Raw genomic sequence first — 18,703 nt, 5'->3', positions numbered from 1 at the left:
TTTCTTTTCTTTTCTTTTTTTCATTTCTTTTTTTATATAATATATTTTTATTTACATTTCAAATGATTTCCCCCTTTCTGGCCCCCCACTCCCTGAAAATTCATGAAATTCTTTGGTAAATAGATGGAGTTGGGGAACATCATACTAAGTGAGGTAACCCAGTCTCAAAAGATCAATCATGGTATGCACTCACTAATAAGTGAATATTAGCCTGGAAAACTGGAATACCCAAAACATAATCCACACATCAAATGAGGTAGAAGAAGTGGCCTCTTGTTCTGGAAACACACTTTTTTTTTATTCTCAAGGCTGATGAGGCTGACAAGACCAAGCTGGGAGGGATAACAGTCTCCGTCACATTTAGCAAAACTTAGTCCAAATCCCACAAAGTTATCTGTTGGGCAAGAGGCAGGAGGCATAAAATAAGGGCTACAGATTGTGCAGTCAAAAAACAAAGGCAGAAACGACCACTCCACAACTGGTGAACTGAAAGGCACTTAGCAGTAGAAGCATTTCTTCTTCTTGAGCTTCTTGTAGTTTCTCTGAGGTTTTATTGTTCTCATTTTCTAATCTCTGTAGGTGTGATATTCCCCGCTCATGACCTGACTTCATCTTCTCATAGAAAGAATATGCCCTGTGGTAGGACTTGTCCCTAGGAGTGTAGACTCCCATGAACACTGGCCTAAAACATCACATCAGCACAGGGTGGTCCTCAAAGAACACACACCATGGAGTACAATTCCTGGATCCTGTGTACTGTCAAATTCTGGTGATTATAAAACATATTATGCTGACACTAGGCAGACAAAGGTTATGTATCCAAGTGGAGGATGCCCTAGTTGGATGTGGTCACTCAGTAGGATTGGGAACGCAGTCTATCCCACTATGTTCTCGGGTGCAAAGTCAGTCAGAAATTACAAGTTATTGTGGGGATGAGAACGAAGAACAAGACAAATATATAAACTGCTAAGTGTTTCCAAATTGTACCAAGGTACACACTTCCTTGGAAAAGCATTTATGAACGTAAGATTGGGCATAGTGACAATCTGGAGGTGCAGCCAGGTCTTGAACAGAAGAACTGAAAAATATGAGTGGGACATTGCAGACCCAAGAATGACACCATAGGATTTGCAAAAGTGAATACCTATAGTCCAAGAATCCATCTCTGATGACTGCTAGGTCATCTTGCAGCTCATTTCTCTCACTGGGCATCAGGTGAGTGGTCAGTTTCTCCATTTATATTTTCCTGCTTCTTGATAACCACATTTGGGAGGAAGGTGTTTGTGACATACCCCAGCCTCTCCAGCTAGAGTAACACAAGTGAACTTGGAAAGTGAGAAGGCATAGAAAATGCACAGACCAGGCTGAGGACCAAAGAGAAAGAGAGCACACCTGGAATACAGTGAGAAACTAAAGACTTTGGCACACACTTGAAATGCTTTCTCTGTGGATCTCAGTTCACCCATCAGCCTGTAAAGATTTGGATATCTAAGCAGCCAGATGTTTTGGTTGCCTACATACGCATGCTTATTGTGACCACACAGATGGCCTCTCCAGGACTGCTAACAACTGTACAGGGTCCCACATGGCTTCAGAGTTCCAAAACATGTAGCTAAAGAAACCCGGAAATATGGCACAGTCCCCACGCACCCATATTCAGTGGTCATAACCAGATGCCCTATAATGGATTTTAGGCTCATAACTGTGGATTAAATAGTCATGCATGGCAAACCATCATCAAAAGACTGAAAAATTCATCCAACTGAAAGATCAAAATAATCTAGATCTGGAAAATAGGTCCGGTCTCTGATTTTGACAGTTTTATGGGGCATAAAAGATCTGTGTGACACACAATCTGCTCAGGAAGCTTAGGGTGTCATTCAAACAGATAAGGTTGTCAGAGGAGAGTTGAGAATGTAAGGTGTCAAAAGAATATTTTGCTCTGAGTTACTATAGGCGGATAGCCACTGTATCTAGAAAAACAAACAGGGAGTAAGTGTTGAACGGATATAAACTGGGAAATATTTCCTCCCTGACTGTTAATGGTCTCATTATGTCCTCAAGTTATACCACAATGGCCAATAAGATGAAAATGTAAAAATTCACAGCAGAATAGCTTAGGACGATCCAGCTCCTATCTTTGGGGATGAACCAACTAATGTAATAGAATCCTCAGCTTTCAGAAATTATGATAAGCAGGAATGTTTATTAGCTTCACAGTTTAATCATTTCCTGCTATTTTATAGTCATGAGCTTCTTTCAGTGGATTTGGACTGAGAGAAAGCAGAATATCTGGAGGCAACACATTAGTTTGCGTGATACTGTGCCCAATTATGTGTTTTAATGATGCAAACAAGTTTATTGTTTTACACTGGATTATTGGTTTACATTTAAAAGTCAATTTTTTCCATATGTATGACTTCTGGTTCTGTGACAAGCTGTCCTAGAGTGCTGAGACTTGTTTCTAGGGGAATGTGAAAGGAGAAATCTTTAATAAGAATCCCATGTAAAGAAAAATTTCAGTTTTAACAAAAATATTTTCAGTTTTAACACAAATATTTTCCATCAAAATCTCCAATTTTAACAGAAAAACTTTCTATGTGCTTTGACAATTAGTTAAGATTTTTTTTATTTACCATTTTCAAATTATTGTCTTACATCAAATTCTTCAAATTTAATGTATTTTCTATATATTTCTGATTTTTAAAAAAATAATAAAGATAAAATGGTAGACATAGAAATATTTCTAAAGAGTTGAGTCAAACACATAAGAAAAAAATTAGTCAAAACTACAACCGTGGTCTAGCAATGTCTGACTGGAGACAGACACAGAAAATTTAAGACATCTGACTCCTACAATAAAGACATTTAGATATGAAGATATGAACCAGTCCAAGGGAAATGTTTGGTAAAAGGTAATTTAATTTCTTTGGTGAGAGAGATGGGGAAGTCTAAGGAATCCTGTTTATTTCAAGGTGTCATGAGATTTCTCCTTTTCTAAATTAGATTTGCTTGTGTGTGTGTGTGTGTGTGTGTCTGTGTGTGTGTGTGTGTGTGTGTGTGCGTGTATTTACTTGGCATGCATAGGCATACCAGTACAAGCGTGGAGGTCACAGGACAACTTGTGGGATGAGTTCTCTCCTTTGATCATATGGGTTCCAGAGAATAAACACAGGCTATTGGCCATGACAGCATAAAAAAAAAGAGCTGAGTCACAATATGCTTGATAAAATTGAACATATATGTCAAATATATTTCTGATATAATTGAAGAAATATATAGAAAGATTGTTAAACTTGAACATTTTCATGGAAAATAATACAGATAAATGTTAGACATAAAAATATTTTCCAAAATGTAAAGGAATTAGAAACATTTTCTTATAAAAATGAAGATTTTCATGTTATATTATACAAATAAAATGGAAGATGAAAAATATTTCTAAATTAATTGACAACTGGATTATAAAACACCTAATAAATTAAAGATGTTGATTGAAAACATTTCTGATAAATTTGAAGGAATATTTCGAAAAAAGTAATAAAATTGAAGATGTTCATGTACATATTATACAGAAAAATTGGTTGGCATAAAAACATTTCTAAATTAATTTAAAATTGAATTATAGAACTCTGAAAATTGCAGATGTTGATGGAAAATATTTCTGATAAAAGTGAAGAAATATATATGAAGAGTGATAAAATTGAAGATGTTCATGGAAAATTATACAGATAAATTGGTTGACATAAAAACATTACTAAATTAATTGAGGAAGAATTATAAGCATCTTCTGTTAGAACTGAAGATGTTAAAAATATTGAAGGCAAAATAGATGAAATTTATAGAAAAAAAGTGTCAATATGGAAGATGTCCATGGAAATTATACAGATAAATTTGGTGATATCTAAACATCTAAAATAATTAAAAGAGAAATTATTAACTTTTTCTGATATAATTAGAGATTTACATGGATAATAGTTCTGATAAGTTTAAAAATATATGTAGGAAAAGTTTTAAAAATTAAAATTATCTTAAAAATTATATAGATAAAATGGTAGACAAAAACACTTATAATTAATTTAAAAGGGAATTATTAATATTTTCAGACAAAATTCAAGATTTACATGGAAAATATTTCTGATTACATTGAAGAAACACATAGATAAATGTGTTAAAATTGAAGCTTTTCATGGAAAATTACACAGTTAAAGGGTAGACATAAAAAGCAATTCTTAATTAAATGAAAGAGGAATTATAAAATATTTTCTGATAAAATTGAAGGCTTACATGGAAAATAAGTCTAATAAAATTTAAGAAATAGAAAAATGTTAAAAATGAAGCTGTTCATGGAAAATTACACACAAAGGGGGTAGACATAAAAATGTTTCTAAATTAATTGAAAATTGAATGATAAGTATCTGATAAAATTGAAGATTTACATGGAAATTTTTTCTGACAAAATTGAAGAAATATATAGAAAAAAGTGGTAAAATTAAAGATGTTCATGGAAAATTATACACATCAATTTGATGATTTAAACACATTTCTAAATTAATTGAAAATTGATGTTTAAAGATAATCTGATAAAATTGAAGATGTGGAAAATCTTTCTGATAAAATTGAATAAACTAGGGTAAAAAGCATTAAAAATTGAAGAACAACAAAAAAGTGAACAACAACAATCACAATAACAAATTCTGTGGCTTTCTTGCTCCATATCCTGATTAAAGGACTGGGTCTTTCAAGCTCAAAATGGTTTGCATTAAAGGCAAGTCTTCCAACAATAAAGACATTGATTACTTTTTACAAAGTAAGCAAATTCCCTTGTAGGTGGGTCCTCAAATGTTGGATTTTGCATAATTCGAGATTTATTCAAGTTGACAACACAGAATAGCAACCGCAGGGAGTGTTTCTCTGTGTAACCCTGGTTGTTCTGAAAATCACTTTGTAGACCAAGGTGACCACCTAGTCAAAGATCTTCCTGGCTCTCCTTCCTCTCTCACCTAGTCAAAGAACTTCCTCCTCATGCTGAGATTAAAGGCACACGTCCCCAGGCCCTGCTTGGAAACCCTGTTAAGTGTCCTTTCTTTAGCTGAAGACCTGAGCAGATGTTCATCTTGTGTTCCCAACAGAGAGATGGTTGGGGGAAACAGCTAAGTGTAGAGATCAACCTTCAGGACAAAGACTCTCCTCTCCACCTGCCCACTCCCCAATCCCTGTTTCTGTCTTACATTTTATGTCCTGCTTTTGAGATGAATACCCTTAACATATCCATCCCCTAGTCTCTGTGTCTGCACAGAAGGCAGGCAAGGATCTCCTGGGTTATCTGGGCTCCATGCTGCCATGGACTGCACTCATATTTACAGGGAAACAGACAGGAAGATTGGAAAGCCATTCCTTGAGGGAATGTCAAAGCACAGGTCTTCTAAGTCAAGGATATCAAGGGCAGAAAGCCCTGGCTCTAGGTCTGCTCATGGCAGAACTGGAGGCCGGGTGGCACTGGAGCAGAATCCCAAGACAGCTTCTTCACACACAAGAAACAAAAAGCCAGCTCTCCTGCTCTAGGTCCAGGCACACAAGGACATCAGCAGCTGTGTTCCCTGGGATGGATCACACTGAGCCTTCTGTACTCCATCTGTGGGTGGTATTCATAATCCTGAAAGAGGTAGGGGAGGCAAGCAAAGGACCCTGAAACCTGTGCTTACAAAACCACAAAACAGACACAGAAGTGAAAAGGGCAAATGTGTTAGAGTACATGAATCAGGGAGTTAAGGGGAGAGAAGAGGGCAAACCAAAGCTACACTGCAGTAAGCAAGTCTGTGGAAGGACAGTGTCCTCCCGTAGATGCTGTGGGAATCTGAGTGAAAACCTGACATCTCACCCTGGCTCAGGGATGCTCTCCTGTCTGTTCTGCATCCTGCTGGTGGGCATCAGGATTGTCAGTTAGTGGTGCTCCCTTCAGAGTAGCAGGCTCAAAAGTAAAATATTATAAAGTTCTTTTCCCTGCCACTTTTGTCAGTGGGGAAGACATGCAACCAATCACTTAAAATAGGGTTTCCCTGAAGCAAACCAGAATTGCTGGGCCAGGTTAATCCCCTGCATTCCTGAATGCCTCTGTTAGGATCCCAGGAGCAGGTGCCCTGCTAGCTAAGATTCCCTGCAGAGTCACTATCCTTTGCTTAGTCCCTGGATAGGTCTGGCCAACCTTTAAGTCCCATGAAATCACAGTCAGGCAGCATTGAAAGATACCTGTATTTCAAACCATTTCACAGCCAGAGGAACAGACAGAGAAAACTGCAACTCTGGGAACCTGGGAGGATGCTGCAGAAGAATGATTCCCAGTGGAGATGTAGCCCAGGTCCTGTTCCGGACTGCCCCACTATGGGGAGGACACACAGGACCCTGCGACCTGTGGCAGGAATTCCCCAGGGAACTCCAGCAAATGGCCACCAGAGACCAGGATAGATTCAGGATTTTCTGAGGACTCCTGTGGTGCAATCACGGATTACTTAGCTGCCTGCTCTGTGGCTGCTGCCCTCTGGCCTTTGGCAGCAGGGAGGCTTACAGAACAGCAGGCGCCTTTCTGGCAATTTAGATTAAGGTCTGAGCTAAACAGGATCGGTGCCTAAACCTCTTTGATCCCAGAAGCCAACCATTTTCAGGTCAGCCCCCTGCTTCCAAAATAAAACATAGGATTTGCCTTCGATGCTCCGTGTCATTTCTTAGTCTTTTAATAGATAATTTCAAAGGGAATGTCCAGGGTAGTACCCACCCATTTTCGAAGGCACTGATTGCAGCTGGGATCGCATGTTTCTAAGAGTCATGGAAACGCCAGAGATGGGGCAACTGCAATCCTACCTCCAATGGGAAGGTAGGTCTGACTTTAGACTTTCATGATTCAGGGAAGGTGTTGTCCTAGGCACTAAAGCTATGACCTGTCTGCTGGCCTCTCCATAGCCATCTTTTCTGAGGTCTCTCTGTTATCCGCTAGCATGTACTTGTCCAGTGCACAAGCAGCCAAAGATAGCAGCCTAATGGCACCTCACTGGCACCATCCGGGTTTGAGCCCAGCCTTGACATCCTGGAGAAATCCGTGGTTAGTGTGCCTGCCCACTTTTCCACATTGGTAGCGGGCTCCCACGGAGTAGGAACCAAGTAAGGAATTCTAGCCAGAAGGGAAAAGTTGCAAAAGAACTTGCAAACTGCCAATTCTGCTTAGGAGCTGTAGGCACTGTAAGCTCCTTTCCACCAGGGGGCGCAGTGGCACTGGCATTCTGACTGGTGGAAAGTAATGATGGTGAGCTCTGGAACTTTAAGTTCTGTGGACCATGTTCCCTAGTAGCTGCAATTTCAGCTTGTCTCTTTGTAATGTGGAGCTTAAATCTGAGGGTGATTTCAAATCTCCTGTATTATTTTACCTCATGATTTAGTATGTGGTTATGCTTTCTTTGGTTTTTTTGTTGTTGTTTTGTTTTGTTTTTCCCTCTGGACTCTGCCTGTCCAGCTGCAGAGGACAACTGTGCGAATCCACAGATTCTGGAGAGAGTACTGAGGAGATGCAATGTGATCGCCTGGGTTTCAGTTTGTTTCCTGTGCATATTTGCTTCTGTGAGTTTCTAAAAGCTGAAAAATTGCCCAAGTTCTTTCTGTAGGCGGATTCCATGCTGTAAGGCACTGGCATAGTTACATTTTCCAAATGGGAACTGTTCGAAGTGGTGAGAAGAGGACCCCAGAAAGATGACAAATTTCAAGTGAACACAATCCCCCAAAGCAGTTGCTTCCCTTTCCATGTGCCTACCGTTTTCGGGTCCACAGGACCACAGCTCAAGAGACATTCATTCTTGTAGTCCTTTCTGCTGGCCTCGAACTCGTCCTGATCCTCCTGCCATTCTTTCTTGGCTGGCCCTTTCCACTTCAGCGTCCCTTTCCCACTCGCCAAGGCAGATGTCCAGCAGGCAGGAAGGAGGAGGGCAGCTGACAGTTTCTCACTAGGATTCCCAGCGCAGTGGGGTAGAATCTGATACTGGAGAAGTCAGTACTTAACAAGCCTGCTCACTTGTCCACACTGCTTGGGGCCACAGCTAGAACTGGGACCCAGGAAGGAGTCCTAGCCAGGAGACAACATGCTTTGAAGATCTGAGCTCTGCCTCCAGCCATTTCTTCACAGGAGGGGTCGCTGTTGGGGCTTGCTTTTTGCCCAGTGTTAACTCCCCAAATTTCGGTCCCTAGGCTTGGGGTAGTCCCCTGAGTCAAGTTCAGGTCTGCGCTCAGAGGACTACAGACAAAATCTGACCCTGAATTTAAACGGCTTACCAGATTTTGTTCTCGGTTCTTTGGTTTTGCTGCGGGAACCAGGGTCTGAGAGGCCAGCTTCAAATTTGTGTCCCATTTCTTTCATTTACTGATTTCATTTGGACGGCCATCCAGCAAAGGGACTTTACAGCTACAAAATTTTGCTAATTCATCGGATCCTGCCTTCCTTGAAGACTACAAAAGCCCTAGGCCTGCAAAAGGCTCCTCTGTCTGTCTGCTGCTGTCCTCACAAGACATGTGCTGCTCAAGCATGGAGCTGACTTTCTGGTCCCTGTAGTGAAGCAGGCTTGGAATTCTGCCCCTGCTGTGCTAGAAGCCCAGCCTCCTCTGCTCTCCAGCTTCTCGGAAGACCGTGGTCCAGAGAGCTAAAACGGTGCCCTGTCCTCTGGCCTCTCTTTAGTCACCGGTTCTGAGGTGGCCTCGTGACTATTGCCCTGGCATACACTTGGTCAGATGGGCAAGCAGCAGACAATACCGGCCTCATGGCTTCTCACTCACACTGTTCAGGTTTGAGCCAAGCCTTGTGATGCTGGATAAATCCGTGGTTAGTGCACCCGCCCGGTTTTCTATAGTAGGAGCAGAGGCCAATGAAAAATGGTTCAGATTTTCAGCTCTGCCTAGTAGCACTAGTCCTGAGACATTTCCAGGATGGAGCGCTGCTTCAACAGAAATGCACCTCATGCAGAGTACCCAGCGTCAGAGCCCAAGTTTTAGGTTTCTAGTTCTCAGTTCTTAGTGGTGGCAGCCTGTTAGCCAGGCCAAGATATGCTAGGCTATCAGCAGGCCCACACTGAATCCCCCTGCCATTGCAGTCAGAACCAGACTTTGCTAGGGTGGCTGTGGTGGCATCCTTTGCAAACCCAGGGTCCAGCAGGAGTGGAGGAAACCCTGAATGAAGCTGCTGGCAGCAAGGGACCAAGCAGTATGCAGAAAATATGATCCATATGTGACTTGATATTGTTTTGGGGCCCTCTTCCCTCATTATAGTTTCTAAATGCTGGAATTGCATCTGATTTCTAAGGTTTGTGGATCACATGGCTAGAGCCTTAGGCAAAAGCACATTTCCACTCAGCTAAGTTCTCAAGGGATCTGACCCCAGAAAATTACAAGTTGGTGTCTGAGCCAAATCTCAGTCATAGCTGTGTTCATTTTTTTTTTTTTTGTTTTTGTTTTTTTGGATTTGTCTTTTTCAAGACAGGGTTTCCTCTGTATAGCCCTGGCTGTCCTGGAACTCACTCTGTACACCAGGCTGGCCTCGAACTCAGAAATCCGCCTGCCTCTGCCTCCCAGAGTGCTGGGATGACAGGTGTGGCCACCACGCCCAGCTCTGATCATTTCTTGTAGAGGAAACTTGACTTCTCTGTGGAAAGCCTTTCTTTCCCACAGGTTTTACAGGAACTAGAACTTTTCAACTGTATCATTTGAAAAGCTCTGTGTTAGGTTTTTACTTTTCTGTATGTTTTTTTTAATGCTGTGTGGTTTCAATGCTAGCCCTGCATAGTGTAACCAATATATGGTAACTTTTATGTGGTTTTTGCAATTTTGTGATTACTGTTTAGTAAGAACATGCTTGTACTCTTTCCTCTTTCCAAACCCTCCCATGCATACATCTCAGCTCTCCTACAAATTCGAGGCCAATTTGTTCTCTAATTGCTAATCCACACATATATTTATTTATAGATATTAATAATTATAACCTCCTTAATGTTTTAAACTTCCTATTGGTTCGTTGTGGATTGTACATTTGCACCCCAATCCCACTCACCTTCCCATCCCTCTCCCTTCATATCCTCTCTACCCAAGACACCCCCTGCAAAAGGAACCAAATATAAACATAAACAAATTATTACAAAACATCTCTCTGTGGCAGCTGAGGTGTGCCATGGTGTGTCACACAATATACTCACTCATTTTTCTAAACAGCTTCACCTGAAAATGTTCATTGCAATGGGCCATTGGTCTGGTTTGAGGCCTCTGGCTTCTCTTACAGTAGCACTACATGATCCTCTGTGGTACTTCCCTCATAACACTGTATCAACTTTCCTTGTGCCTATACCATTTTAAACTGTATGCCTGGCATGACATTGTAGCAGGTCTCTATGCACATTAATAGATTTTAATATTATAACTCAAATAATGCCGCATCTAGTTGCTAATGCATTTATCTGATTTGGCTTGGGTTGTTTTGGTGCTATTGGTGGGTGGAGTTTGATTTTACCTTTCTAGGTCTTATGCTTCCCTAAAGGCCTGAACAACAATGTTTTTGGAGCCCAGAGAATCAACACATCCCAGAGATATATAAATATTGAAGTCACTTCCAGCCCTGTAAAAATTCTAAGTTTGAAATGAAATGAAAGTTTATATTCTACTGGTGAATGACTGAATGAAGAGGATGTGCAGGCATCAGATGTGACAGGATTATTGTCCTTCACAGGAAGAGTGAAGTGTCCTCTGCAGAAAGATGTTTGTGCCTGGAGACAGTCAAAACCAATGGATGACAGAGTCTTAGGAAGACAGATGTCCACTGTCTCTCATTTGTGGACCCAAGGCTTGCTAGATGCATGAAATCATGTTCTCTACTTGTCACATGAGACTAGTTGGGTGAAATGTGTGGAGAAAAGTTGACTAAAGAGGTCAAAGATGATTGAGAAGTAGGACAGGAAATAATTGGAAAGAGAAGACATAGTTGCATGAAATTAACGCCACAGAACCTCACATCAATGGAAATAAAAATTTTGTAAATATGCCTGTTACTTTTCCATGGTTTGTATTAAACAACATAATCTAATCAAAACCAAAGCTGCTTATGAATGAAGTGGTTGTTTGGTTTATGGTTTCAGAGAGATAGAGTCCGTGAGAGCAGAGAGCAGGAAGGGCTGAGACTGACGACTTCTTGATTCACCACCAGAAGGGAGTGAGGGAGGAAGGGAGGGAGAGAAAACACACACACACACACACACACACACACACACACAGAGAGAGAGAGAGAGAAAGAGAGAGAGAGAGAGAGAGAGAGAGAGAAAGAGAGAGAGAGAGAGAGAAAGAGAGAGAGAGAGAGAGAGAGAGAGAGAGAGAGAGAGAGAGAGAGAGGAGCACACCTACTGACACTTCCTTCCAAAAAGATTATACCTCCTGATCTTTCCAAAAGAGTTCAACCAACTAGGAACCAAACCTAATATCAGCCTGTGAGGACCACCTCCTGTAAACCAGTACAGAATGAATGGATGAAAATGGATGGATTGATGAATGAATGAATGAAACAATATATTTATAAAGAATGACAAAGCTTCCATGGTAATACACTATCACTTGAAGTCAGGGTGCATACATTGGGAGCTGCAGTAGTTTCTCCACCACATCTCGGTATCAAGATCTTTCCTGCAGCTCTCTGAAGACTGAAATAGCAGCAAGTTCTCAGGATATCTCCAGTTCCATGCCATGAGAAAAACAGAATCAATGTCAAGCATTATTGGTCATTATTATTTTTAAGTTCTAAAAACAATCTTATTCAGTCATTGTCCCGCACCTCCAAGGCAAGAAAGTTTTCTTTTGGATGAGAAACTTCAGTGGGATGTGGTCCATCACAGCAGGATAGGCTCAGCAGGAAGAGGCCAGTTGTTCTCACTACATGAGCAGTTAAATACAAGAAGTGGGCCCAGGCTTTCAAACTTCTAGGCCAGTTTGAATCTCAGGAGACAGATTCCAGCATCACAGACAGAAGTCATGGCAGCATGAGACAGAAGCATAATAGTCAAATGGCTCAAAGTTCTTTCTTTTGTTATGTGACAGGAAGCAGTCCATTGACTTTGCAGCTCAGAGATGCTTATGTGAGAGGAATTCACATGAGGCTCATGGGCTGACCACCTAGCTCACCTTCCTTCCTCTAGATCCCAGAGTTCTGTTCAAGATGTCCTTTCTGAATGGACTGCTGCTGAAACTCTGTTCTTAGCCTCCTTCTTTCCTCAAAGCTTCTTTGATCTCTGCTTCAATGGAGTACATTCTTGAGAATTCAAATTCTCCATGTGAAGTCATTAAAGTCCCTTAGGATCTGCTCTTGCACAGGTGGCCTGCAGTCTCACCTGCTGACCCTCCCATACCTCTCTACTCCTGAGTGAGCTCAGAGCACCTTTCTCCCTAAGTTATCATACTCAGGAACACTATAGATCTTAGGACATCCCAATGCTAGAGGAAAATATCCAGCTTTGATTTGCTTTAAGACACATCTTCTCCTCCACAGCTCATGTGGGAGACGGGAGACCTAGGAATAACCCCTGAATAAATCAACACATTGAAAAATAAAAACTTAACATAATGTATCAAATTATACAATAAAAAAGATACTTGGTAGTTTTGATATTATGAAAACTTTTACATAGTTGGGGACACATGAAACAAGTTTCACAAAACCATACTGATCGGAAAATAGAGACACCCAGGTCTGAAAAAATATAGTGTTCCTTTCTACAGCCTGCACTTTTTTTGCCTTCATGATCTAAATGAGAATGTACTGCTTCACACAAAAGCTAATTTTTTCATAAAAATCAGCCTTTCAAGTTGAAGATGGTTCTGTGAATAAGTGATAAATCTGCAAGAACCAATCAACCATGCTCAAGAAAAGTCAATCGTTTTAATGTAGTCCGAAATATCTAATGTCTCGTCATCCTATTCTGATTCAATTTCATTTGCCCAGATGGTTTTGAGCCCTCTACCCCACTCTCTAAAGTCCACACATTAGAGATTACCTTGGCCTACACCATGGTCTAAATGTGATCACCAAAATAATTACAGTGACTTAATGAACAAGAAATATACAGGTTTAAAACCAACTGACAAAATTATGTTTATCAACGTCTTAAGGTTCCCCTGATTATGATATATCATTGATGACAATTTGTGGTCCAGCCTTTAAATATTTTTGTCTCTGAGCTTTATTTTCTTAGACTTTTCTTTATCTGACCATTAATAAAAAGCACTTAAAACTTTTAGCTGGCTTCATTAGCATGGTAGCCAATCACTAATTTCTGGAATTATTATTAATTCCATCCTTAAATAAATATTCAACTAGTACAAAAAACCTTCATCATTGGAATAAAGTATCAACCTACTTAATGTAGAGTCATTCTTGTAAAAAAATCCAAACTTTAAATAAAAACCTAATCTATTTGATAAAAAGTGAGTTTTTTTTGAATGAAGTCAATCATTTAAAAAACAACAATTTAACAATGTGTTAAAGCCATTTCTTCTAATAGAAATTCACCTTTTGTACAGCACTGCAGTCTCAGCACTGTGGCTGCTGACTTGGAGACTGGGCAAGGCGAACAGCAATAGTCATGCAGACCTAGAAGTGGGGGATCCCAGGAGCCTTCAGTCTTCGACACACTAACCAAATAACTAACTTGAACAACATCCACAACAACAACAACAAGAAAAGCACAAGGAATCTGACAGCAAGAGAAACAGTCTTCCCCAGGGAAGAGCTTTCAAATTGATTGTCCCAAATCAAGTGTTCTGCCTTGAAATCATATATACCAGTGACATTGTACAGACTAATCAGAGTGTATTTGTATATTAGGAACAACCATACAAATGCACCTACTGTAGGATATACACACACTAATACACATACTGTAGGATATATATATATACACAAATATTAAAAAAAAAAAACACATATATGCTACAAATGCAGACAAAGAGGCTGTTACCACAGGGGTATATGGAAAGGAATGGAGGGAAAAGGAAGGCAGGAGAATAACAAATTCTACTGTAATTTGAAAACACTTACCCCAGACCAGAGTTCATTGTCTACACCATGAGAATTACTTAGTATCTTCTGATGTTCAGGATCCTGAGGTAGAAACTGGTCTTGGCAGAGATGGTATTGATTCTGCTGCTGCACACAGTCTACTTTGCAGTTCCTGTTTAATTCAGTTGTTTTTTCTTAACTAGTGCAGTCCCCTGCTGGGTGCTGAGTTGCCTGACTTGGTGAGCAGGGACTGTCCTCCATAACATGACTGGAGTGGTACCACATGCCTCCAGGTCCAGATGCAGCCTTTAGTGTGATTGCCTAGTCACCTGAAGTCCTGGCTCAAGCTAATACCAGGATTTTGCTGCCTGGATTGCTGTTGGTCTTACTGTCATCCCCTTCCTGTATCCCCCATCCACCCTCCACCCGCCCATCCCCTGCTAAGGATGGCTTCAATCTGGAATTGGCATTCGTCCAGGAGGGAGATTCAAGCCTTCTAGCTCCCAGGATTGCAGAGCTCGGCCAGCAGGTCCCAGGTGCAGAGGATTTCTGTCTGTAAATGGCCACCAGATCCTCTTGTGCTGGGCCTCCATGTTTCTGCAGCTTTTCAGAGCCTAGCTGGTGTACTTCCACTTTGCTGTTGCAAGCTGTTTTCAGGTGCAAGGAGATCTGGAAGCAGAGTCGCAAGGAGAAGCATAACCCCAGGCAAAGTAGTCCACGCCTTTAATCCTAGGAGACTTTGGCAATCAGATTTCTGAGTTCAAGGTCAGCCTTGGACAAAGCAAGCTCCAGTTCTAGGTGGGACAAACCTTTAATCTGAGCCACACCTTCAGCTGGAGGCCTAAATAAGAACAGAGGAGGAAGGAGGACCCACTTTTTGCCAGCACTTACTTGCCAACACATGTATTGGAACCCAGCTCTTCAGGATTCCAGCTTGTACAGGCGACCAGCTGAAACTGATAGACTATTATTGGACTTCCCATTCACAGTTGCCCATTTTTGGCTTGGTTGGATTGCAGATTGTAAGTCATTGCAGTTAATTCCCTTAGCACAGCGAGACTTTCCATTGGTTCAATGGCTCCAGAGAACCCAATCTAATATGACTTTCACATTGCAAATATGAGAACTTTATGCTTTCTTTATGGAGGCCTTGTACTATGAACTATGCACTTAGGACTGACTTCACTGAGTTTCATGAATGTGCCTTCATTATCACTGAATTATAGAGAGTCTTTAATTTCTTCCCTGACCCAGTGATCAGTGAGCAGAGAGTTGTGTAGGCTTTCTGGTGTTTTTGTTGTTGATGAAGTGCAGCTTTAACCCACGGTGGTCTGACAAGGGACAAGGTGTTACTTCAAATTTCTTGTATCTATCGAGGCTTGCTGTGGGATCCATTATTTGGTCAGTATTTGATAAGGATCCCAAAGGTGATGAGAAGAAAGTCTATTCCTCTGTTTGCCATTGAGCTACATCCAACAGTCACTAACATGGCATTCTGTCTTTGAATACAGGCAACATACACAAGGCAGCTATCATGAAATAGGTATCAGTTGAATGTATTTGATAAATTCATCTCTATAGATTTAGCAGCTCCACAAGTTTATACAAGTCATAAATGAGTTCTATCTACTACCACTCTTTAAGTAAATATATTAAATACATATTACAAGGAGAAACATACAGGATATGAAATAAGAGCTAAATATCCATTAAATATATTTTAATTTATCACAGATTATACTATAGCCTAGAAAACATCAGCTGCTAATCTCTGCTGCTTGGGTGAGAAGATGAAGCCATGGCTTCAGTTGCATCACCCTTGGAAGGGCTGCCTGGAAGGAAGGACCGCCCAGAGCCCCTCATGCCTCCACACATGACCTGAGGACAAGCCTGGGCCTGGGCAATGGATAATTTTGAGGCCATGAGCCATCCCTCCTGCCAGCACACCTAGTGCTGTAGACCTGGGAACCCCAGCATAGCCACACTGCTGGATGGAGCTGCATTTGGAGATGAGAGGGGACAGAAACTCTGTAGAGAGTCACATGACCAGGGGACAATGGCTGAGCCTGCAGAGCAACTTTGGGATCCTCAAGGAGTCAGAGCCACTTCCAGGAAAAGGGTTCAATGGCCTCTGAACCAACCAGAAGATGAGAGCTCGGACAGCAGTGGAGAGGTGAATTCTGGAGCCAAGGCGTCTCCAAGAAAAGACTAAAAGCAGAGGCTTACATGAGAGAGGAACTGGGAATAGAAAGACGCCCAAGCCATGTGGAGAGCATACACCTTGAAATCCTCCAATTTTTTCACTGGGAGGAGCCAGAGCAAAACTGAACAAGAGCCTCTTGCTGCCTCTTTGAACTTCTTAGCTGGGACTGTGCCCCACCTGCCCAGGAGCATTGAAGTCTCTTTATTTTGTCCTCCTGACTGTTCAACTGAGGACAAAATGTTGCAGAATTTTTACTTAAATATATGTAGAATCATTGGATTCTGATGAAAAGTGTGCATAATTAAAAGAATATATATGCTAAATAATTAAAGTATTTCCTCCCCACCACCTATGTAACTGTCAAAATCAGGATTCGAATCTGGAATAGGAAGTGGTCATAAATCAAGTCAGAGAATTTTCCCTGTGAGTGGAGTTTCACTAGGGGTGGGATGTGCACACTGACAGGCTTGGTAGCAACAAGAGTGGCCCACGCACTAGGATTTCTTATCTTGTTTTCCAGAAAAGGGCAGAGTGGAAGTGTGGGTGAAATAGCAGGGGCTTGAGGTGTGGGAAGCTGTAGGATCTGCAGGTTACATCCACAAGAAAGGAACAATTTGACTTCAGAACTTAGGAACTGGCTACAAAGAGATGGCAGGGTATCAGGTCCAGGTAAGAACAAAACACTTCCTTTAAGCCACCATCATTTCAGATGTTATTGTGTAAGGTTGACTGCCAGAGCCAAGATGGGGCCCATGGATGGTGTCCGAGGATCTGCAAAAGGACTCTATGGTTTATAATTGAATAAGGATTTCCAGAGTCAGGCATGCTTGTGCACACCTTTAATCCTAGCACACTAGATGCAGACAGGTCTCTGAGTTCAAGGTCAGTCTGGTCTACAGAGTAAATTCTAAAACAAGGACTGCATAGTGAGACCCTGTCTGAAATGAAATTCATATATATGTATATATATATAAGATTTAATTATTAAACACAAGTACACTGTAGCTGTCTTCAGATACACCAAACAAGGGCATCAGATCTCATTATAGAAGGTTCTTAGCCACCTTGTGGTTGCTGGGATTGGAACTCAGGACCTTCAGAAGAGAAGTCAGTGGTCTTAACTGCTGAGCCATCTCTCCAGCCCCAAGAGATTCTTTTCATGTTGGGTAGACAGATTCACTGATAAAATTTCAGGTGCTCAGGTTCTTTGATGATCCAAGCACTCACAAGGGTGTGGGGTGGTGAGAAGGTGAAGGTGGGGCAGAGAGAAGGAGAAGAAAAGTATCAACTCTCAGAACAAGGAAATGAATCCTTTAGGAAGTATATTTTAGAGGAAAGGTCTGTGAGCTGGTCAGATCAGTGAAGGAATAGGACACAATGTAGAGCAGCAACTGAGACAGCTAATCATCCTGTCCCACTCTAGGACACACGTGAGTTCCACGTCTACAGGAGTGAAACAGCCTAGGTCAGTTGTCAGATAGGATGTAGACACGGCCAATCCCTCTGCAACAGTAGCCTCTGGGGTTTGGCAGTTCAGAGATGCTTGACTTAGAAGGGGCCTGGAACTCCATGCACTATGGTTGCTCAGATGAGATCTGCATACCTGAGTTTTGTAGGTGGGTAAATTTTTGGTTTGTATTTGTTTGTGTTATCTCTGTGTATCCTTGGATGTCCTGGCTGATTTTCTCTAGAACCCCTTTTTAGAACAAAATCCCCTGGCAGGGAGTGGATCCATCATTTAAAGGGGCAGGAGCTTGCTTCCCTGAAAATCCATCCACTTGCCCATAAGAGTCCTGGATACTTCTCTCTGTGTTATTGATGGATGAATTTCCACAAGAGTCTCAATGCTGAAGTCTCATGCTAAGCGGAAAAGCCCTTCCTTCCTGTACTTCTGAGTTGGGAAGGGAAATGCATGCTGTGCTTGGTGCTTTGAGACAGGTCCATAACCACCAGGGGCTCCTTCTGATTCCCATCTTGGTTTCCTTACTTTAACAGTTCATTACACAGGATAATGTAAGGCCATTTTCATGCAAGGCTAAAATGTATGTCAGTGTATTATAGAACACACAATCATGACTAGTAGCAAACAAAGTATATACAAACTACATTTCTGAATTACATAACCTTCCAAAATCCAGACTCCATTCCCTGGGAAATTTGGGAGATCACTCTGTGAACTAGCCATTTGACTCCTCATGTCCAAGGTACTTACTTAAATTGGGATACTTATTTGAATTCTTTTCAGGATGTGTTTCAACCTCACCTAGTGGTCTGTACTGACCATTGTTTGTCAACATGACACAAGTTGCAGTTATCACACAGAAAAAAGGAGCCTCCCTTGATGAAATGCCTTTATGAGATCCAGCTGTAAGTCATTTTCTCAATTAGTGATCAAGAGGAGAGGGTCCAGTCCATTTTGGGTGGTGCCATTTGACTGGTTC

The 18,703-nt window shown here is 41.4% G+C and overlaps 1 pseudogene; it reads right to left on the bottom strand.

Moving 5' to 3' along the window:
- LOC127686450 (vomeronasal type-2 receptor 116-like) overlaps positions 1 to 18,703 on the bottom strand; it is a 65,274-nt pseudogene that overhangs the window by 21,875 nt on the left and 24,696 nt on the right.

This window comes from Apodemus sylvaticus, chromosome 5 (genome assembly GCF_947179515.1).
Source record: "Apodemus sylvaticus chromosome 5, mApoSyl1.1, whole genome shotgun sequence".
Lineage (NCBI taxonomy): Eukaryota > Metazoa > Chordata > Mammalia > Rodentia > Muridae > Apodemus > Apodemus sylvaticus.
Note: the sequence above shows the minus strand (reverse complement) of the source record. Positions and strands in the feature narration are given on the sequence as shown.